The sequence below is a fragment of the Kogia breviceps genome, chromosome 12 (assembly GCF_026419965.1).
Source record: "Kogia breviceps isolate mKogBre1 chromosome 12, mKogBre1 haplotype 1, whole genome shotgun sequence".
NCBI classification, from domain to species: Eukaryota; Metazoa; Chordata; class Mammalia; order Artiodactyla; family Physeteridae; genus Kogia; species Kogia breviceps.
The window spans coordinates 82,134,306-82,158,065 of NC_081321.1; the positions used below are offsets into that span (position 1 = coordinate 82,134,306).

At 37.1% G+C, this 23,760-nt stretch overlaps 1 protein-coding gene and 1 pseudogene across 1 annotated transcript in view; one reads left to right on the forward strand and one right to left on the reverse strand.

Annotated features, from left to right (window-relative positions):
• The window catches only part of ANKS1B (ankyrin repeat and sterile alpha motif domain containing 1B), a 1,077,938-nt gene that overhangs the window by 753,423 nt on the left and 300,755 nt on the right, over positions 1-23,760 (reverse strand). The gene's annotated exons all lie outside the window — the stretch shown is intronic.
• Positions 3,436-5,532, forward strand: LOC131766757 (large ribosomal subunit protein mL40 pseudogene; annotated as a pseudogene).

Consider the following 23,760-nt stretch of genomic DNA (forward strand, 5'->3'; position numbering starts at 1 on the left):
CAAACAGATCAATGTAACAGAACAGAGAGTCCAGAAATAGACCCACATAAATATAGTTGACCAATCCTTGACAAAGGAGCAAAGGCAATATAATGGGTCAAAGATAGTTTCTTCACAAATGGTGCTGAAACAAATGAACAACAACAAAAAAAAAGAATCTAGACACAGACTTTACACTCATCACAAAAATTAACTCAAAATACATCACATGGGACTTCCCTGGTGGTCCAGTGGTTAAGACTTCACCTTCCAATGCAAGGGGTGTAGCTTCGATCCCTGGTTGGGAAGCTAAGATCCCACATGCCTCGTGGCCAAAAAACCCAAAAAACATAAAACAGAAGCAATATTGTAACAAATTCAATAAAGACTTTAAAAATGGTCCACGTCAAAAAAAAAAATTATAGACTTAAATATAAAGTGCAAAACTATAAAACTCCTCGAAGATAACATAGGAGAGAATCTAGATGACCTTAGGTTTGGTGGTGACTGTTTAGAAACAACACCAAAGGCATAATCTATGAAAAAAAGAATTGATAAGCTGACTTTATTAAAATTAAAAATGAGATACCACTACACACCTACTAGAATGGCCAAAATCCAGAAGACTGATGACATCAAATGCTGGGGAGAATGTGAAACAACAGGAATTCTCATTCGTTGATGGTGGGAATGCAAAATGGTACAGATACTTTGGAAGACAACTGGATAGTTTCTTATAAAATTAAATATATCCTTACCACATAATCCAGCAATCATGCTCCTTGGTATTTACCTAAGGAGTTGAAAACTTATGTCCACACAAAAACAAATTTTCCTATATCCATAAAAAGCAATGTTACTCAGCAATAAAAAGAACAAACAACTGATACACAGATGAATTTCAAAAACATTATGCTGAGTGAATAAAGCCAAGACACAAGAGAATGCATACTACTTGACTGTATTAATATGAACATCTAGAAAATGCATAACTATAGAGTAAGCAAACAGATCAAAGAATGCTTGGGGCCTGGGTATGGACGGGACTGACTGCAAATGTACATAAGGGAACTTTTTCAGATAATGGAAATCTATATCCTAATTGTGGTGGTAGTTTAAATATAGTATACACTTGTCAAAACTCAACAAATTGTATAACTATAATTGATGAATTTAATTTATTTATAAATTACATGTCAATACAAGAACAAGAAATGAAGTGTCAGGCACCAAAATTAATGTTTGATATTTATTTTCAAAAAAGTGAAGATGGCTGTATTTCACAAAATATTTCACTCTGAATTTTCCTGAAATATTTAGCCCCCTTTATTATATTTAACATATACTTTTACATAAGGCTTTGCAGGAATGCATCTAGTTCCAGAAATAAGAAATGCTTCTTGTACCACTACCAAATATAGTGCTTTGTCAGGAACCAAGTGCTCTAAGACTTAAAGATGGAGGAAGAGACACAGCACACATAGGTATACTCCCAGAAGATTTTACCATTAATTTTTTTGTTATATATACACTACATTACTCTGGGAACACCAAAGTTAATCACTGAAACCAAAATGTAAGAGGTTTTTTGTTTTTGTTTTATTGTAAGAAGGAAACAAAACAACTGATTCTTGGTATCTGAGTTAAGTAATGAAAAACCTAAAGAAACACAACAAATATAAATGGAAGTATATAAACTGCCATTTCTTTTCTCAAAGTAGATCTTGAGAATAGAATGGGAAAGGGGAATTACTATAATTAATTATAAACATTTAATATTCTCAGAGGGCTAGGTGTTGTACATAATACAGTGGCTAAAAGTTAATGAATGGTACTGATTTGAAACATATTATACCTAGCTTCTTTAGATTTCCAATAAATTATTAACACTATTTTATGATCAGTCCTGTTTTTTCCCCATTAGAATTACTCCATTTATTCATTAATGAATAAATGACTGTGAAGTAAAATTGGAAAATTATGTAAATCACAGATAAGCAACAAATAAATGCTGGGCTTTTTTTTCCCAGTTAATGCCAAGTTGTTTCTTCAGGATATGTGGCACTGCATAAAACACCCAGGCAAGATTAGATCATGGATCAACAAATATTTATGAATCTCCTTTTACAATACTATATCCCCATATGGTAGGATAAACAACAAAAATATTGTGGGGTCCCAGGTATTTTAACTTTAGTTGAGGAAACAAAGTACAGACATAGATCCAGGTATACATCACTAATACCATTTCTTCAGGGCAACATTTGTGCACATCTGCTCCCTCATATTTATATGACTATTTAAAATGTACCTGTCAATGTTTGCATTGACCTCTTGAGATCCCCTTATCTGAAGAAACTAAAATGAAGTGCATCCTTCTGCTCTTAAAGAACCCAGAGACTCTCTTTTTTTTTTTCACAACAGTGTTCATTTTGGAAAATATGCACCTGCCAGAAGTAACAATTTAAAAAGGCGGGCAGAAAAGGAAGGAAACAGAAAGAATAGAGGGAGGAATTAGGCATTTAACAATTTATCCAGAAAAGGGTACCAGCACCTTAATTTTATAATGTCATGAGCATAAGCATATGAAAATTGGGTTAACAACACAAAGCCCTATGAAAAACAGTAATGCATTCCCAAATTCAAATCCTTTTATGTAAAAATCCATTGTATTAAAATGTATTATATATATCCTTTTTGCTACTAAAAGGATGTTGATTGTAATCTAAGTTTTTACTGATGAGAATAATTAGAAAAAGTGGGAGCAAGGGACAGCAATACAAAAAGGATATCTAGATTTTTCTACCTAGATATTTTACCTAGCAATACAAAAAGGAGATAAAATAAAAACAGAGCAGGTAAAGAAGCTATTGCATCAGATCTTACTACTCTTTGTATTATAAGAAGAGAGGTTGCTGGTACATACATAGAATATGCTTCCAATATACTGTAAGATCATTTCACGAAGATCACATTGACACTGAGGTGGTAGAAGTCAATAATCACATGTCATAACATCAGAATCTGACACAGGAGCACATACTGAAGAAGACCTCTCAGTATGAATATATCTACGAAAAAGCAAATCAGTGTACAGCCATGACACTGAAACTGAGGGAAATAGAAAGTCTAAGAAGTTTCTAATGATCAAGTGATTACAAATGGAATAATTTTACAATGCTCATCATTGCTCATTAAGATGTATAGTATGTCAGCTCTAACCTTTTATATAGTGTTCAGTCTTTATTTTTTTATTTTAGTGAATCAAACTTGTGTATAATAATAAGATCTTTTCTAAATTTGTGACCTCAGTAAAGAGAAAATGAGTCCTAAATTAGTGCAATGGCAATGAAAAGAGCAGATCACAGAAAATGCTAAATGTTCCAGCTTCTTAAGGGTGGATGATGATGCTTCAAGGCAATTTAGAGGAAAATGTAATAACTTTCACATTTGGATATGTTGCAACATGAGGCACTTCTGATGCATTCAGACCAAGATGCTGATACAGTAAGTAGTTTTAAATGGATCTGTAGCTCAGGAAAAATATTTAGGTAGAAAATAGTTGAATCCATGGTATACAATTGTGGTGAATATCAACATTCAGGAACTGAAAGGATAAAGAGAAGTCATCCAGTCAAGCAGTAAAGGAAGAACCGAAAGATTAATGTGTTATAGGCACCAAAGGAGGAGAGGGAGTGATGAGAACTAAATAGATCTTCAGCGTTAAGTGTACAAGGCACACTGGGTTAGATATTATAATGCATTGCCTATCCTTTCTATTGTGAAGAAAATCTTGAAATATTAAGGGTAAATATAATGAAACAATGCAAAGTTAATAGAAAAGAACAAGTATCTGAAGTTTCAGCTCTGGAAATAGAAAAAAGAAGAGTACAACACCACTACTGAGTCTTCAAGACAAATTACAATGCACATAAAAATGCTTTGAGCTAAAAAACCCTTAGAATTAATAAACTGCCTGGTTATTTGATATAGATTCACATGACTTACACCAAAAATTCATTTACATTCTACAGAGGAAAAATATTCATTTTCTCCCCTCCTTCTAAAAGGATTTTTGAACTCTGGGAGAAAGTTTATGATGATTAATAGAGTGCTGCCAGAAATTCGTGTTTAGAGAAAAAAATTTAATCTTTTATACATAAAGATAATACTTCAGGTGCACTCTCAGTAAAAATAAAAATTATATTTTGAGGATTTTTCCCAGAGAAATTACAAGTTATATTGGATTTTCTAGAACTTTCTTATGGGGCAGCATATCATACTCTAATTAAATGGTTTCCTGGAGGTAAGCACAAAGTATATGACCTGCTTCCAGGCTCTCTTCACGCTCAGCTCACCTTGAGTTTAGTGCCATGATAAACTTTCTTAAATGCCACATCTAATAATAATGTAACAGAGTCAATATTTTGGAAATATTAAACCAATGAATGTTTCCATTCCCCCTCAATTATGATACCTTCCATTTCCCAATAAGATTAGGGGAACCTCTAGTCAGTGAAATTTATTCCTCATTTTCCCTGGCACAAACAAGAGACATTCTAAACTGTCTTTAAAGAAATGCTATGTCTGGGGCTTCCCTGGTGGCGCAGTGGTTGAGAGTGTGCCTGCTAATGCAGGGGACACGGGTTCGAGCCCTCGTCTGGGAGGATCCCACATGCCGTGGAGTGGCTAGGCCCCGTGAGCCACAACTACTGAGCCTGCGCTCCGCAACAAGAGAGGCCGCGATAGTGAGAGGCCCGCGCACTGCGATGAAGAGTGGCCCCCGCTTGTCACAACCAGAGAAAGCCCTCGCACAGAAACGAAGACCCAACACAGCAAAAATAAATAAATTAATTAATAAACTCCTACCCTCCCAACATCTTCTTTAAAAAAAAAAAAGAAATGCTATGTCTGGATCTCTGTGTGGGGCACATGGGCCCTGACTGCAAAGGGGTGTGTGCCTGGAAGCAGCCTAAAGGCCATCATGGCCACTTTGAGAATTTGGCAGACATAGATTAGAGACACCTACCAGAAAGCTTCATTGCTGACCTTCTGGGAACTTTTTCCCATGAGAGCAGAACCTCTGTGAGAGAGGCAGTTAAATCTTTAAAAAGACCAAGCAGCAAAGGAACATTTGAAAAAGAGGAAAGCCTAGCCAGGAGCTAATTCCCTTTGAGGATTTTATTACCCCTGTGAGTTCTTGGATAAAGCGAAACAGCGGCCTCAGGTGGAACTCTTCCTGGAAGAGATGAGATGAGAGCTCAGCTTCTGAAGAAGTATTCCTTGTATACTCAGTGAGAACATAAGATGGAGAGGGATGTCATCAGGTCCATGCTTGGTCCCAGGAGGAAGCTCTGCAGGAGCTGCAACTTGCATCCCAGGGAGCTACATGTGGATGCCATCAAATGGGACACCAGTCTATTCCCCTTTGAGAGGGAAGGGCCAGATCACATGGTGCCAGAAGGCCAGTACCACAACATCATCACGATGTACACACCAGGGGAGTTCAAGAGAGAGCTACAGGCAGCTGTCCTCAGAACACACTGCTCTTGAGAGTCAGAATGACCAAGTTTCAAGCCTGCTTTTCATAGAATCATGCATGCTGTTAATAAATATAAGTGGAAGGAAGAAAGGAAGGGAGGGGAGGAGGAAGGAAGGGAGGGAGAGGGAGGAATGCTATGTCCAGAATGGTGTGCTCATGAAGTGGGTTAAAAATGTATATGTATAACTGATTCACTTTGTTGTAAAGCAGAAACTAACACACCATTGTAAAGCAATTATACTCCAATAAAGATGTTTTAAAAAAATGGTTCAGAGAAGTATCTGAGTAGAGAAGACTTGAAATAGCCTCCCACAAATCTCCCACGGTTGTAGTGGTATGCGACAGAGAACAGAAAGGTATCTGGATTCCCTAAGCCCTTTGGAAAGTGAGTGAAACACAGGTGAAATTTAAGTAGTAAATTCAATTGCTTAAAGTCACCAAGTTACTAATCTGAGTAAAGACATGTTTACCTCCAGAAACAGTTTTATCCCTCTCCTTCTCAAAATCCTACAGTGGCTTCCAAACATCTATTCAAAAAACCTGAAATTCTCTCATCTAGCATTTACCTGTCCCAAGAGTTCCAACCCTATCCCTCTTCACTACACAATATAACACAAGCATTTCTAGTTGATACAATTAATTGTTGATACTTCTTGTTCAGTGCCCTTGGACCTGCCAGCCTCCTTTTGATTAGGTCATGTCCATTACTAGTTTCAAAACATAATGAAATTCCAATAAAAATTAATTTTTAAAAACAAAGAAACAATCTTACAACAAAATTAATATTTTGAATATTAAAAGATCATTTTAATCAGATGGCTAACCTCAAAAGATAGGAGAAGTTGAAACACTGCTGAAAAGTGTTGAGTAGGAGGAAAGAAAAATAAAACAATCCAAGCCTACATTACATAGTCTCTTCATTGAAATGCTATTGGATTTTAAAAAGCCAACAAAAGAAAAAACCTAATGAAATTATCTAAATTGTTCTTTAATAAACTATAACTTACCTTTCTGGAATACAACTTGGCAATCTATATAAAAGCCTTAAAAAGATAATAAGCTCTGTCTGGTGATTCAATATTTCCAAGTAAATATAATTAAAGATATAGGATTTATACACAAAGGTATTCATCAGAACATAATTTGTAACAGTAAACTACTGGCAGCAATTTAAATGAATGTGTAGTTCTGAGTCAGGTAAAGAGTGAAAATAAGAATCTCAATAGGTGATGATTAAAAATCATTCTAGTACATCCTTATAGTTAAATATTATGCAACCATTAAAACTTTTAATCACATAGGACATAATGTTAAATGGAAAAAGTATACTATGTATTCATAGAAAGATTCCAATTTTGAGTATATATGAAAATTGTATTTTATTATTGGGCTAACCATGCAAGCCTGGAAGGCCTGTACCTGCCCAGCTTCAAGACCGAAGAAAGAGTCCAGAGTCGGCAACAGACATAAGGATTTAACGGATAGGGAGCTTACAGTCTGAAGCAAGGTCTTGGAGCAACACCCCACTGTTGTGTGGCACGTGGCTGGCAGGACATGGCGGCAGTCTTCGCTCACAGGGGCAGGGGGAGGTTACAAGTTATGGGGGAATTAACTTCAGGTTGGCTCATCAGTTACCAGGGAAACCAGCAGAGGGGCATACCCCTTTAAGCAGAGTGGAGAGTTCTGATCTAAAGCTAGAATAATCATTAGTTGGGGCCTGGGGCAAGTATGTAGGAAGGTCAGTCATGCGAGTAGGGTGTAGGTGAGGCAGGGATTGGATGAGCAGGGGACGTACAGAGAACAAGAGAACAGCCATCCTGGATGTCCTGACCATACATTTATGTACACGAATTAATATGAGAAAATGCACAAAAAGTTTAACTTATTTGTTCATGCCTTCAGTGTCCATTCATTTAAAACACGCATACACATTTATTTACTATATAACTTCTTTAAACAAAACAGGCATGGTCTTCACCTTATGGAGTTGGTGGTCTAGTAAGGAATATATATTTATATATAATTACAACAAAATTGTATGTATATATTCATTTTTTGTTTGTTTCTTATCTGTCTCCATTACAATTGCCAACTCCATCATGGTAGAGATCCTGTTTATCATGTTTGTCACTGTATTCCCAGCATCCACAGAGTCCAGAATCATAAATATTACATGAATGTAGAGGAAGCCCAGAGATTAAATAGGAGAGTATCAGCAGAGGACCTAATGTAGGAGGTGTGAAAACTTTTTTGAGGGCAAGTGCCATTTAAAATAAGGCCCTGAAGGATGAGCAAGAATTAGCCAGATGAAGAGGTTGGGAAGAATGTTCCAGGTAGAAAATAGCTACAGGTAAAAGAGATCGTGTTAGCTGAATTCACTGAAGCAAACAATGTTTATTTCAGGGTGTTTATAGGCAATTTCTTTTTCAAATTTTCTTCAATGAACATGTATTTTTGTGGTAATCAGAGAAACAACATTCTGAACAAAATAGATTTAAAATCTCTGATTTTTTGGAGATCACCCTGACTCTAAATGTTTATTTTCTTACTTTGAATTGTCTTTGCACTTAACATACAAACTGAACAAATTATTGTAAATTCAATGTTCTACTCTAGAAATACCTTGTATTTCCTTAGAGTTCAAGGCCTTTCAGGTCAATTATAATTTTTTCTTTTCTTTTATCTTGTATCTTCCACAGCACTAGTACTGTGCCATGTACCCAATATGTATTTAAAAGCTGGTTAAATAATTTATATATATATGGATATAAACAGTAATCAAACCCATAAAACCTATAATTCTGATCTTACTATTTGATGGCTAGTTATTGTTCCCAATGACTTTGCAGAACTAGTCCCAGAGGAATCAAAGAGAATTATTAAAATTCCTTTTAGATACATCTTTGCTGAAGAAATTATCTCACTTGATATAAATACTTTATACTTGAATTGGAACAAAAACTAATGCCATTATTGTCCTAAAATCTCAGAAACAGATGTTTTGATTTCTTTCCAGGATAAAGAGGAGAGAAAATATATTCTTATGGTCAAAGTAACCATGACTACAGTTTTCAGACACATAACAAGTGTTATTTTCATACACTCTGTGTTGGTTAAAATAATAATCTATTCTTATAAGCAAAATCTGTTTTTGGTGAACCTTTCTTTCATACTGCAGCGCAACGCTTAAAATTATTCATCAATCCAACAACAAGTAGCTTCTAGGAGCAATTATTTTTCCCACAGTGTGGAAAATTCTTAAGGGAATAGTAGTGTCCTACCCCAAAACATTTAGAATTGCTACTTTGGTCCCTTTTAACATTGTTCTTTCCATTTTCAAGGGTGAGGAATACTTCTCGGCTTCACCATTCAAGGCCCAGATCTGAAGGGTGGCACAAATGTGATGGTGGTTGTCAGGGAGAAAGAGGCACAATGCAGTCCTAGTCAAAGCCAGTGAGTCTTGCTCCCCCACACAACTGGAATATAGACCCTCATATCTATGATGACATTTCATAAATAGAGCAAATAATGTGTACAATTATTTAAACTAACACTCAAATGGACTGAAAAATGGGTTCACATTTCCAAAGAACCTGTGTGAATAAGGAGAGCACGATATTATACTTTAAGACTCTCCTCTGTTCTTAGTAATATCATGGTGGCTTTATTATTATGAGAAAGATTTTTTCCTTTTTGAGAGGTTTCAGCTCTGTTCATTTTAACAAAACTGTATGACTAGAACCATCTTGGTGAATGATCTAAATCAAGGAAACAATCTACATAATGACAACTAGAAACATGTGAATATGATATCTAAAGTATTAACACTTTGAAGTGAATGGTCCTATCATGACAAAGCACCAAATGGAAGGAGCCTGACCATTAATTCACTACTGGGTGGTGAGGGAATTTCATTCTGCTTTTTACCCCAAAACTCGAAGAAGGTATCTGACCTAACATCTGAAGAAAGATTGGAAATGGAAAAAAAGTGAAAGGAGTTTTATTTTTCTTTTTATCGTTGGCCAGAAATAAGAGAGGAGATTTTGTAATACAGGCTATCAAAAGGTTGAACCACAGAAGAAGACATGGAGGGGGATAGGAAGAAGAGAAGAAAAAAAGAAGAGGAAAATGAAGATGATGATGAAGAAGAAAAAGGAGGTAGACTATGAAAGTCCTCATCAAGTGAAGTGGCATTACAGTTATCAAAGAAAATATTAACCTTGTTTGTCAGAGACCAAATATAGATAACTGAACCCAGAATTTTGCAATTCAGAATTTTAGTGTCTTGTTGAAAAATGTTTGAAATTCAGACACCCAATAAGATAATTTAGGAAGAATACCTAAAATCATCTCATTAATGAAATGGTTAGGCATCAAAAAGGAACAGATGTTCTCTGCAATAAATACCACACTATAGCAAATAAAATACTTAAGAATTCTTCTCATGCAAATACTAGCATATTAATAAAAGAAAACACTAACTGACTTCAACAAATGATCCTTAGTTAAAGCAATTCAAGCGATCAAGAAGTAATTATAAAACATGAATTGCTAAACTAGTAGGAGACAACATTTACACTTAGTTTCATTTGTTAAATGAGGCAAAATGCACATCTTGCTTCAAAGAATATTTCAAGAAATTTATCAGTAGGATTAGGATGTGACAATAGCATTTAAATTCCATAGAAATTTATTATAAGGAAACTGCCTACCCTGACATTTCCCCACAATTAAAGAAAAGCATTCTTATTCATAATGACTAACCTTTTCTTAGTCATTTCTGGTTTACAAAACGCTTATATGCACATCACCATTTACGCTAACAACCAGGCTGCATGATGAGTGTTACTCATCTCTGTCTTCACAGAGAGTCAGTACAGCACACAGGCTTTGATGCTAAAGTCCATGGTCTGTCACTGAGTAGTCTGTGACTTTGGGCAAGTTAGTTAAACTCTCTGAATCTCATTTTCCCCATGTGTAAAATAGGGGCATTTATCTGCCTCATAGGGTTGTTATAAAGATTAAATGAATCAATAACTGTGAAGTGTTTAGAACAAGTGGCACAAAACGAATGATGAAGTTAGCTATGATTACTACAGATAAAGCTGAGGTTAAGAGAACTGGCTTAATGTTACATAGTTAATAAATAGAAGAGTCGGGATTCAAATTCTAATCTTTTGCATAAAGTCTGGTAATTTTAAACAAGCTTTAAAACTCAATCCAAACAAGGTAAAGCAATATGTTATTCCTGAAAGAGCATATAGATTTTGGTGCAGACTAGGGCTCAAATAAGAGCTCTACCACTTGGGGAAGTCACATAAAAACAATTAGCCTCAGATTTACTCAACTGTGAAACAGACGTTAATACATAACTCATATGGTCATACGAGAATTAAATGAGACAACAACTCCATGAGATCAAAATGGAAGGACTTTATAAGCTGAAACTTCATTCTTGACAACATTTGGCTTTGTTGGAAATATTTTAAGTTAAGAGGTCCCAAACTGTTGTGTTACAGTTGCCAGCACAACACAAGACATACAGTTAGAAGGACCTTAACAAGTTTGTTCCCTATTGCAATAGGTACGACTATGTTGAAGAACTCTAATGAGCATCTGCTCTGGTATCATCAGCAAATTATGCGATAAATACTATAATTGCTGGTGTATTTTATATTCTTTTCCTAGCAAAAGTAAAAATTAATGAGATGAATATATCATTTTAAATACTGAAATAGGGACTTCCTTGGTGGTGCAGTGGTTAAGAATCCATCTGCGAATGCAGGGGACATGGGTTCAAGCCCTAGTCCAGGAAGATCCCACATGCCATGGAGCAACTAAGCCCGTGTGCCACAACTACTGAGCCTGCGCTCTAGAGCCTGTGAGCCACAACTACCAAGCCCGAGTGCCACAACTACTGAAGCCCGCACACCTGGAGCCCATGCTCTGCAACAAGAGAAGCCACTGCAATGAGAAGCCCATGTACCACAAGGAAGAGTAGCCCCCGCTCACCACAACTAGAGAAAGCCCGTGCACAGCAACGAAGACCCAACACAGCCAAAAAAATAAATAAATAAATACTGAAATATGCAAAATGTATTTTTTTAGAAAATGAGAAAGTCTATCAATAGTATCACGTATCAAGTGGTTTTAGAAAATACAAAACTAAGGATGTTCAATTTAACAAACAAGCATTGCCACAGCCTAGCTAAGCATTCTGAGATTATTCCTTTAACCGTCTGATCCCACATATTAACTCATATCAAAGGAAAAGGTTTCAAATAAATCTACTTGGATTTAAAAATGTCCCCAGCTGACACCTTTTAACAACTTAAAATTAAAACAATTTAAGATAAAACACACATGCTTTGCACATAATACATGGCATACATCTTTTTTGTGTGTTGAAAGTCATAGAATCCTTCAATTCTATAACTGAATTAATTGTAGAGAACTTACTCATCAACTTTCTAAATTACTTAAAATTTTCCAAGTGTCTATAATCAACACAGTTTGACTCTTTGGCAGATGTTTGACATCAGTTTAAATAGATGCATGGCATCTCTGAAATATGAGTTGCTGGGCTCCAGGTTTAGCTATGAAATGATTTTAAAGCCAAAAACTTCCTTGCCAAAACAAATCATTTAATAAACCCCTGGATATGAATAAACATGTATGTTGTTATTTTCAATATATGTAGGTGTATTGGCTGCCTAGCACTACCATAACAAAGTACCACAACTTAGTAAAAACAGCAAAAAATTGAAAAAACAACAGAAATTTATTCTCTCACAGTTCTTGAGATTAGAAGTCTGACGTCAAGGTGTCAGCAGGATCATGCTTCCTCTAAAAGCTTAAGGGAAAAGTTCTTCCTTGCTTCTTCCTTCTCATGATACCAGCAATCCCTGTTATTCCTTGGCTTACACCTGCATTACCCCAATCTCTGCCTCCATCATCACATGGCCCTTTTTCATCTGTGTATCTCTCTGTGTTCTCTCCTCTTACTATAAAGACACAAGTCATACTGGATTTAAGATCCATCCTACTCCAGCATGACCTCATATTCACTAATTATTATCTGCAAAGAGCATATTTCCAAATAAGTCACATTCTGAAGGTTCAGTAGACACAAATTTTCAGGAGAGGGGACACTATTCATCCCAGTACAGTACCTTTAATATTTATTTCATGTAATTTTAATCTCTAAAATATGATTTATCTGTAAAATTCTGTGATTCCATAATTGTGAGACCAAAAAATGAACATATATCTAGCCCAAGAATGTACATTAGATTTTTCCTCAAGATTACCAATTTTCTCATGGATATTTATTACCAAATCAGTTATTACTATATATAAAAATACCTCTACCTCCTGATGCTTTTGGACTTTACCCATGTAGATCTTTAATTTAGCTAGATTACTTTGACCTAGGACAGGACAAAAAATGAGAAGTAAGGAAGCATCTATGTTGTCAGGATTAGAGTGGGGGACAAGGAAGGAGACCAAGAGAGGCCACTGATGAGCAAAGAATAGAATCATTCCTCTTGGACAGATTCCAAGGAGTAGAATTGCTGGGTCATATGATAAATTTATGTTTAACTGCTTAAGAAACCACAAAAACTATTTCACCAAAGTAAGTGTGCAATTTTAAATTCCTACCAATAGTGCATGAGGGCTTGTTTCTCCACATCCTTGCCAACAGTTAGTATTATCTGTCTTTTTTATTGCATTCGCCTAATGACTAACAATGTGCCAGGCAGTCTGCTAGGTAGTAGGTATACGTCAGATAGTAGCTAGGTAGTAGGTTATATGAGTAACACATAATCACTGCAAAGTATTTAATGTTATAGAGAAAGAGAGAGAGAGATAAAAAGATAATTACACCATAGTATATTACATGAACACACACCATTACATCATATATTTTACTAAATAGTTTTAAGAAATTTGAACATATTCCCTTAGGAATGAAGAGTTTTGTGAAGACTCAACTAAACAAAGCCCAAGATTATATTCAAGTCATTGGCCTGTCAAGTATTTCTTCTACATACTTCTGATCTTTAATGCAATCTTGTAAGACATTCTCTCTACTTCATTTGTTTTGAAAGGCATTTGCAATAGTATGGAGTACAAAGTAACTCTGCATTTAAGTTTCCTCAGGAAAAAATGTCCATTATTATTTTAAGAGAATTTCCACAAAGATGATTTCAACAATAATAGATTTTTCTGATGAATGATACCAATCATTTTTGATAGACTTTTAAAAATGTCAAATGGGTCCTATAAAATGGACACTGAGGCAGACGATAGCATCTCCAGCAATCAGCAATCCTGAATACTTCTGTTAAATAAAACTGAATAGTTCTGTACTTCTTGGCTTCTATGATTGCAAAGCCATACAAATGAGCTGAACACATGAATAAGTTTTCTTTAACTAAATGTTAAATTGCTTTTTCTTTTAAGTCCCTCAGCCGGCCTACCTCTGAACTCAGTATAAAGTGAAATAGGGGCAAGGAAATTTGGATGTCTTGAATTATGTACAAAGTTGGTTTTTAAAGGCCCTACCAAGAGGTAGGGAATTACGATCTGAGTCTTGAAGCCATAAGAACTCCATTACAGAGATGAGAGCTAATATGCTGTCAAATTCTACAGATAAAAATATAATGTCACATTTTTGGAGGATGAAGGAAAACCAGATTAGGCATTTTGAGAGTTCCAGGTAAGAGAATAATGATTTAATAGCAAGGCCTATGGTAAAAGATACATTTTATTTATTTATCCATTAAATACTAATCAAACTACTAGCCAGGCACTTGGTATAAAAATAATTCTCCGTTCCTTGAAAGAGCTCATACTCCAGTTAAGAGACAATCATGAAAACAATTAAAATACAGTTCTATATGGGCAGCTAACATTTATTGAGCACATACTATTTACCAGATATATTTACATAGATTATCTCATTCAGTCCTCATAACAAATGTACAAGGTTGGTACCATTATTATTCCCATTTCATAAATAAAGAAACAAGCTTAGAGACATAACCTGCACAAAGTTAACTCAAACCATCTCTAACTGAATCAAGTGGCCAATATCCCTAACCATTGAGGTAGTTGTACTATCTCTTATACTCCTGCAATAAATGTAGGAATATTAAAAAGAAACAACAAAACAAATAAACAGCAGGCACAATGGGAAAGAGTGCTGACTTGCCAGAGAGAGTTCACAGAGTATGCTCTAAAAATAAACAGGAATTTTTCAGACAAAGAGACAGAGAAGAGGCATTCCAGGTTGAGGGTAAATAATGTATTAGAGCAGTAAGTATTCATGGAAATAACAGAAATAGAAGTTGTGTAACAGGGAAGAACAAAGCTGGCTCTATATTGGATCTATTCCTTTAGCTCTAACCCTTGTGCTCTGTTGCCTGTGCTTAGTCATGCTGGCTCTGAACCTTAGTAAAAAAATGTTGCCTAGAGCCTGAAATAACAAGATAGTCCATTCTCAAGGCTCAGACCTTTAAAGGTATAACACTTTTCCATTCATATAGAGATAAAAAGTTACAGAACAGAGAATAACATTTGTCCTGTTGGAGGTTTATAGGAACATTGTGACCCGACCTAGGTGGACAGCTGCAAAGGATCCCAGCACTGAGAAGTCTGCCACAACCAGCCATACCCTCTCCCCTTTTAATATAAAAGCAGCGGGAATTCAAACTCAAGTAAGATGGTTCTCTGGGACACCAGTTCACCACCTTCTCGGTCTCTCGGTCTACAGCCTTTCCGAATAAAGTCGCTATTCCTTACCCCAACAACTCATCTCTGGATTTATTGGCCTGTTGTGTCTCAAGCAATATAAGGTTGGACTCAGTAACAGTTGTGTTAGTTTCCTATGGCTGTTGTAACAAACTACCACACGCTTTGTGGCTTAAGGAACAGAAATGTATTCTCTTACAGTTTTGGAGGCCCACAAATCTGAAATCATTATCACTGGGCAAAAATCAAGGTGTGGGCAGGGCCATACTCTGGGGGTGAATTCGTCCCTTGCCTCTTCCAGCTTCTGGTCACTGCCAGCATTCCTTGGCTTGTGGCCGTATCACTCCAACTTTCAAAGCCAGCTTCTTGAAATTTCTCTGTATCTGTAAAATCTCCCTCTGTCTCCCTCTTATAAGAGTATATGTGATTGCATTAAGGGCCCACTCAGATAATCCAGGATAACCTTCCTATCTCAAGATCCTTAATTTAATTACATCTACAAAGATTGCTTTTTCCAAATAAGGTAACATTTACAGGTTCAAAGAATTGGGACCCAATGTCTTTGGGGGTCATTTTTCAGCCTACCAGAACAGAGATAAGAGTCACCCAGGCTCGTGGAGGGGGAGGAGGCATGGGAGTCATGCAGGGTGTGAGAGGTGTGGCAGATGGGAGAAGTAAGATAGCAGAAAGTAGAAGAGGCTAGAAAGTTGAGCAGGAACCAGATGATAATGACTGGGTTGGCTACAGAGAAGTTTATCTTATAAGTGATGGGTACAATTGAAGTGTTCTGATTTGCAGCATGACACTGTGATATTTGCATGTTAGAGAAAGATCCTTACAGAGTTAATATTCTGAATATTAAATATTAATATAAAATATAAATATTTTGAAAAGAAATTAGTAGAAGGCCTGAGATTTTAGATTCTTTTTAAAATTATTCAGGGAGAAAAGGAAGAGATGGATAAAATATGAATATGGTTATTATTGATGGAATGTAGAGAAAGAGATGGGGGAATTTAGGATAAATCCTAAATTTCCAGTTTGGGCAAGTGGGTAGAGAGCGGGAGCAAGTGCGGATAGGGAATACTGGAGGAGGTGCAGAGGGGCAGGATGAGTTTGGCTTTCGACCTGCTGATTTAGAAGTGCCTGTGTGACATCCAAATTAAGATGCTGGTATGTAAGTAAGTATGTAAGTCTGGAGAACAAGAGAAAGATTTAGAAATTTAGATGGGTACATCTAAATTTGGAAATTTAGATTTAGGAATCATTGGCCATGATTATGGTGGAAACTTTCAAATAGTCAACAACTTGATGTTAGTAGAAACTACTTTTTTGCTGGTACCAATGTGTTTCAAGGCAATTCCTCCATAATTTTTACGCTTTCATGAATGCTTCAATTTGGTCATTGTTGAGCTTTAGCCACCTAGATTGTATCTAATTAGCTAACTTTCTTTAGACACTGCCTGAACTATTTTGGAAAATTAACTTACTAAAGTCTACTTCAGAGAAAACAGATCGCTTACTTTTCTATTTATGTCTGGGCATAAGTAATTAGGGTCCTAGTGCTAGGAACCTCATAAATGCTGAACAGACTTGCCAATCCTAAAAGGCTTTGGTAAGGAAAAATTATTACTTATACGAATCCTCTAGAGAACCAATGATGAAAATTTACCCCAGCCCAGTGGTGCTTAAAACTTTTCCATCCCATGACTGCCCAAGCCCTATATCATTTCTCCTACAAAACCAAATCACATAACTAGTATTTTGTACTGGTGGGAAGGGAAGAAAGAAATTATCATCTTTATGAGAGCACAGGGTGCACTCAATAAATTTTGTTGAAAAGGGAGCACCAGGCAGAGACTGAGAACAAAAAAGCTACAGGAGGGGCTTCCCTGGTGGCACAGTGGTTGAGAGTCTGCCTGCCGATGCAGGGGACACGGGTTCGTGCCCAGGTCTGGGAAGATCCCACATGCCGCCAAGCGGCTAGGCCCGTGAGCCATGGCCGCTGAGCCTGTGCATCCGGAGCATGTGCTCTGCAACAGGAGAGGCCACAACAGTGAGAGTCCCACGAACCAAAAAAAAAAAAAAAAAAAAAAATTGCTTCTAAGCCGGTCTAAGTTAATCTAAACTAAAGCTTGAGAATCAAAGGAATTCTAAGGTCCTCTGAATTCCCTACCTACATCTCCAGCCCTATTTATATCACTTCTTTTTTTCATTTACAAAATCCTTTGTCTCAATGTAAATGATTTGTGAATTGCTTTCTATAAGACATAATAATTCCTGCCTATTTTCTAACTTCACTCCTTTTACCCTGCAATGTCTTCCCTTCTCTCTGCTTTCAAAGGTCAGTCTTCAGCTTGAATTCTAATTAATTCATGGATATTTGCTGTGACCATACCAACTATCAGTCAAATGTCTCTTCATTATTTCTGCCATAATTGTAAAATTTGGAACTCAGCAAATGCTGTCGTGCATTTGTTTTATGTATCTCTTCTATGCCCCTAACCAGATTAAAGGCCCCTTTGGATGGAGTCAGCAAAAATATTTTATTGTGGTACCAGTGTCCAGTAGGGCTCAATAGATGGGGATGATAAAGATCATCCAAAAGTAGATTCTAAAACATATTTCAGTCTTTTATTCTAGCCTATGAAGATGGTTTTTAATTTTTTACCAAATTTTTAATTCTGTGTAAACTTTTCCAATTAAAATTTCTACCTCTTTCTTACCAATACAGTTTTATTTTCATAAATGAGATCCTCTTGCTATATTTCCTTTAATAACTCTACTCCATCTCTCAAATTTTAAACACTGCCTGAAAAAAAGATAATTTTACATAATAAGATTGTACCTTTAGCTTAATTTTTATAGTATCTCATTATATTAATGCATTTAGTAAAAGCAGAAAAAGTAACTAAGAAATTGCCTTTTGTGGTATTTTACAAATACAATTTGCTTCACACCAAAAAAATAATACATCCTAATTTGAAAAGTTAATTTGTAAGATTCAACCTTTTTATATTGAATATAAAGAGATGTCAGGTGGGTAGAGACTTGTGACAATTAATGAAAATAGAAAACAGGAATTTTTATTATAGAACTCTTTTCAAGGAAGTCAAGAATATTAATAATTATGCCTTATTTTCCACAGCTTAACTAAAAGTATATTAGAAAATGTAACAGAAACAGAATTAGGAGATATCTATAAGATAATCTAGGCTCAGGAGATCCCAAAGGGTATTCCAAAAACAGTGTCACTACCAAAAAAAGGTTCTGCAGTCATGAAAGTTAAGAAACTCCACTTGCAGTCTTCCCCCTTTTGCAGATACTTATCATATACATCAACTCAAAGAAACCTCTTCAATTCCATAAACATATTTGACCATGGAATCTTTATCTCAGTAATGCCTAATAATAGACTAGAAATCAAAATGAGTAATCACAACATCACTTAGGATATGCTGACCACTTAGGATATGCTGATACAGTATAATAACTTTATTTTACAGATTTTTAAAAATGAAAGTCATAGCAGTTAAATAGCTGTCCAGGTGAGACACTCTAGACAGCTGCAGAGCTAACCCAAACCCAGGTCTCCAAATTCTACATTTTCTCCATGCGTTATACATAACACACTTAATATAACCATCACTTTACAATTCAAAGTTTCTCCATCAAGGCTAAAACATTCTTTCTTTAAAAGTACATACTAACATGTATTTTCAGTATACCCAGAGCTTATTATCACCCCACCTAAATTTCTGTAAGTGTCTCCTTGTTTATAAAATTAAAAATGCTGTGGACTCATAGATACAGAGAACAAACAGGTGATTGCCAAAGGGGTGGGGGAAGGGTAGAGGGATGAATGAAATAGGTGAGGGAGATTAAGAGGTACAAACTTCTAGTCACAAAATAAATGAGTCATGGGGATAAAATGTACAGAAAGGGGAATTAGTCAGTAATATTGTAATAACTTCTTATGGTGACAGATTGTAACTAGACTTACCATGGTGATCATTTTGTAGAAATCTCAAATCGTTATGTTGTGCAGCTGGAAGTAACATAGTGTTGTAAGGTCAATTACATTTCAATTAAAAAATTTTAATGGGAAAAGAATCTGAGAAGACTAGGTATATGTATAAGTGAATCACTTTGCTGTACACCTGATTCTAACACAACACTGTAAATCAACTATACTCCAATATAAAATAAAAATTATATTAAAAAAATAAAGGTTGAATCTGAAAGCAAATAACCTCAGGCCTTTGGGGATAGGTGAGACAGGGCCAGAAGCCCCTGAGACTAGGTCTGGTACACATCCATCTCAGATAAAATCTTATATGGATTATTTTACAAAAAAGCTCCTGTGAAATTGTTTTAATTTCCAGTTTGAAATTTTAAAAAACAATGATAGTGCCTTAATGGAGGCATTAGACATGGAATCCTTAATGAGGTAATATATGAGAAAATCAGTTCAGAAGGAAGGTTTCTATGATTGGAGAAATCATGCATCACACTTAATGTATGTCATTGGAGTTTATTATTTAAAGCAAGATTAGTAAAGTATCACTCTGTGAAATTCTACAAGAAATTCATTTCATAGCTTAACTGTTATTCCTATCATCAATAACTTAGTTTTTTACACATGAGTTCTTATTTAAATGTTCTGAACGTCTAAACCAATTGTATCTCAGTAGCATGAAGAGTATATTATAGTAGCTGGAGGCCGATTCCTGCCCTGCCACCTCCCCCAACGACGTGCTCATCTCGCCCTCCCACATCGAACCGCCCATTGTAAGCAAGTCATCCAGCTTCTGGGACAGACCCCTCTGACACAAGGGGAAAAACTGCAGTTGCATGGCCCTTACTCCAATGCTGGCTCTCCACCCTTAACCCGGTGCCCAGCTCTTGGCTCTTGCTGTCTGTTTAGAAGGCTGGCACCCGCGGATTCCCTACTCCTGCACCCAGAAGGCCTTCCTGGGACATTTCAAGGTACTGTCATGACACATGCACATAGACTTGAAGGAAAAAAGTGCTTTTGCAAAAGGACCTTTTTCCATCAAATCTAAGATGTTACTGATTATAAGAACTACGAGTGAGGGAGAGACCTTCAAGATGGTGGAGGAGTAAGACGTGGAGATCACCTTCCTCCCCACAAATACATCAGAAATACATCTACATGGGCAACAACTCCTACAGAACACCTACTAAATGCTGGAAGAAGACCTCAGACTTCCTTCCCAAAAGGCAAGAAAATCCCCACGTACCTGGGGAGGGCAAAAGAAAAAAGAAAAAACAGAGACAAAAGAATAGGGATGGACTTGCATCTCTGGGAGGGAGCTGTGAAGAAGGAAAAGTTTCCACACATTAGGAAGCCCCATCACTAGCTGAGACGGGTGGTGGTGGGGAGGAAGCTTCAGAGCCACGGAGGAGAGTGCAGCAATAGCAGTGCAGAGGGCAAAGCGGAGAGATTCCCACACAAAGAATCGGTGCCAACCAGCACTCACCAGTCTGAGAGGCTTGTCTGCTCACCCTCCAGGGTGGGTGGGAGCTGGGGGCTGAGGCTCGCAATTAGGTGGTCAGATCCCAGGGAGAGGACTGGGGTTGGCTGCAGGAACACAGTCTGAAGGGGGCTAGTGCACCACAGCTAGCAAGGAGGGAGTCTGGGAAAATGTCTGGACCTGCCTAAGAGGCAAGAGACTATTGTTTCGGGGTACATGAGGACAGGGGATTTAGCGCACCACCTAAATGAGCTCCAGAGACAGGCACGAGCCGCAGCTATCAACATGGACACCAGAGACGGGCATGAGATGCTAAAGCTGCTGCTGCAGCCACCAAGAAGCCTGTGTGCAAGCACAGGTCACTATCCACACCTCCCCTCCCAGGAGCCTGTGTAGCCGGCCACTGCCAAGGTCCCGATCCAGGGACAACTTCCCCAGGAGAACACGTAGCACACCTCAGGCTCTTGCAACGTCATGCTGGCCTCTGCTGCCGCAGGCTCGCCCTGCATTCCGTACCCCTCCCTACTGCCGGCCCAAGTGAGCTAGAGCCCCCTACTCAGCTGCTACTTTAACCCTGTCCTGTCTGGGAGGGAACAGATGCCCTCAGACGACCTACATGTGGAAGTGGGGCCAAATCCAAAGCTGAACACCAGGAGCTGTGCGAACAAAGAAGAGAAAGGGAAATGTCTCCCAGCAGCCTCAGGAGAAGTTGGTTAAACCTCCACAATCAACTTGATATACCTTGCATCTGTGGAACACCTGAATAGACAACAAATCACCCCAAAATTGAGGTGGTAGACTTTGGTAGCAACTGTAGACTTGGGGTTTACTTTCTGCATCTAATTTGTTTCTGGTTTTATGTTTATCTTAGTTTAGTATTTAGAGTTTATTATCATTGTTAGATTTGTTTATTGATTTGGTTGCTTTCTTCCTTTTTTTATATATATATAAATATATATTATGTTTTCCTTTTCCTCTTTTTGTTAGTGGGTATGTGTATACTTCTTTGTGTGATTTTGTCTGTATAGCTTTGTTTTTACCATTTGTCCTAGGGTTCTGTCGGTCCAATTTTAGGTTTTGGGTATTTTTTTTAGTATAGTTTTTAGCACTTGTTATCACTGGCGGATTTGTTTATTGGTTTGATTGCTCTCTTCTTCCCTTTTTTTAATGAATTTTTATATTTTTCATAATTTTTTAAAAATTATTTTATTTTATTTTTTCGTTCTTGCTTCTTTTTTTCACCCTTTACTTCTGAACCATGTGGCTGACAGGGTCTACGTGCTCAGGCCAGGGATCAGGCCTGTGCCTCTGAGGTGGAGGAGCTGAGTTCAGGACATTGGTCCACCAGAGACCTCCCAGCTCCATGAAATATCAAATGGAGAAAGCTCTCCCAGAGACCTCAAACTCAACCCTAAGACCCAGCTTCACTCAACAACCAGCAAGCTACAGTGCTGAACACCCTATGCCAAACAACTAGCAACACAGGAACACAACAACAACCATTAGCAGAGAGGCTGCCTAAAATCACACACGACCAGATGCGATCCTGCACACCAGAAAGACAAGATCCAGCCTCATCCACCAGAACACAGGCACTAGTCCCTGCCACCAGGAAGCCTAGTCAACCCATTGAACCGACCTTAGCCACTGGGGACAGACACCAAAAGCAACAGGAACTGCAAATCTGCAGCCAACAACAAAGGAGACCCCAAAATACAGTAAAGTAAGCAAAATGAAAAGACTGAGGAACACACAGTAGATGAAGGAGCAAGGTAAAAACCCACCAGACCAAACAAATGGAGAGGAAACAGGCAGCCTAGCTGAAAAAGAATTCAGGGTAATGATACAAAAGACGATCCAAAATCTTGGATAAAGAATGCAGAAAATACAAGAAACTTTTAACAAGAACCTAGAAGAACTAAAGAGCAAACAAAAAATGATGAACACAATACATGAAATTGAAAATTCTCTAGAAGGAATCAATAGCAGAATAACTGAGGCAGAAGAACGGATAAGTGACCTGCAAGATAAAATAGCGGAGATAACTACTGCAGAGCAGAATAAAGAAAGAAGAATGAAAAGAATTGAGGACAGTCTCAGAGACCTCTGGAAAAACATTAAACACACCAAAATGCAAATCACAGGGTCCCCAGAAGAAGAAGTGAAGAAGAAAGAGACTGAGAAAATATTTCAAGAGATTATAGTTGAAAACTTCCCTAATATGGGAAAGGAAATAGTCAATCAAGTCTAGGAAGCACAAAGAGTCCCATACAGGATAAATCCAAGGAGAAACACACCAAGACACATAATAATCAAACTATCAAAAATTAAACACAAAGAAAACATATTAAAAGTAGCAAGGGAAAAACAACAAATAACACACAAGGGAATCCCCATAAGGTTAACATCTGATCATTCAGCAGAAACTCTGCAAGCCAGAAGGGAGTGGCAGGACATATTTAAAGTGATGAAGGAGAAAAACCTACAACCAAGATTACTCTACCCAGCAAGGATCTCATTCAGATTTGATGGAGAAATTAAAAACTTTACAGACAAGCAAAAGCTGAGAGAGTTCAGCACCACCAAACCAGCTTTACAACAAATGCTAAAGGAACTTCTCTAGGCAAGAAACACAAGACAAGGAAAAGACCTACAAGAACAAACTCGAAACAATTAAGTAAATGGCAATAGGAACATACATATTGATAATTACCTTAAATGTAAATGGATTAAATGCTCCCACCAAAAGACGCAGACTGGCTGAATGGATACAAAAATGAGACCTATATTATGCTGCCTAAAAGAGACCTACTTCAGACCTAGGGACACATACAGACTGAAAGTGAGGGGATGGAGAAAGATTCCATGCAAATGGAAATCAAAAGAAAGCTGGAGCAGCAATTCTCATATCAGACAAAATAGACTTTAAAATAAAGACTGTTACAAGAGACAGACAAGGACACTACCTATTGATCAAGGCATCGA